The sequence below is a fragment of the Perca flavescens genome, chromosome 2 (assembly GCF_004354835.1).
Source record: "Perca flavescens isolate YP-PL-M2 chromosome 2, PFLA_1.0, whole genome shotgun sequence".
Classification (NCBI taxonomy): Eukaryota; Metazoa; Chordata; class Actinopteri; order Perciformes; family Percidae; genus Perca; species Perca flavescens.
Genome location: NC_041332.1, coordinates 39,181,709 through 39,182,098, shown reverse-complemented (window position 1 = coordinate 39,182,098; position 390 = coordinate 39,181,709).

Here is a 390-nt window from a genome sequence, read left to right as displayed (position 1 = left end):
TGTACCAAATTTGGCGAAGATCGGCCTTTAGGGGGCGCTATAAGCAACGTTTATTTGTTTCGCCCCCCTTACTCAATGCATTTAAATGGGAAATTTGCAATTGCAATATCTCTGCCACAGTAAAGCAATCAACACAAAATTTGTGGTGCTCGCTCGGCATGGTGTCCCGAGGCGTTCTACCAAATTTGGCGAAGATCGGCCTTTAGGGGCGCTATAAGCAACGTTTATTTGTTTCGCCCACTGACTCAATTCATTTAAATGGGAAATATGCAATTGCGATATCTCTGTCACAGTAAAAGCAATCAACACAAAATTTGTGGCGCTGGCCGGCATGGCGTTCCCGGGCGCTGTACCAAATTTGGCGAATTTGGTCCATAACTTTTGGACCAC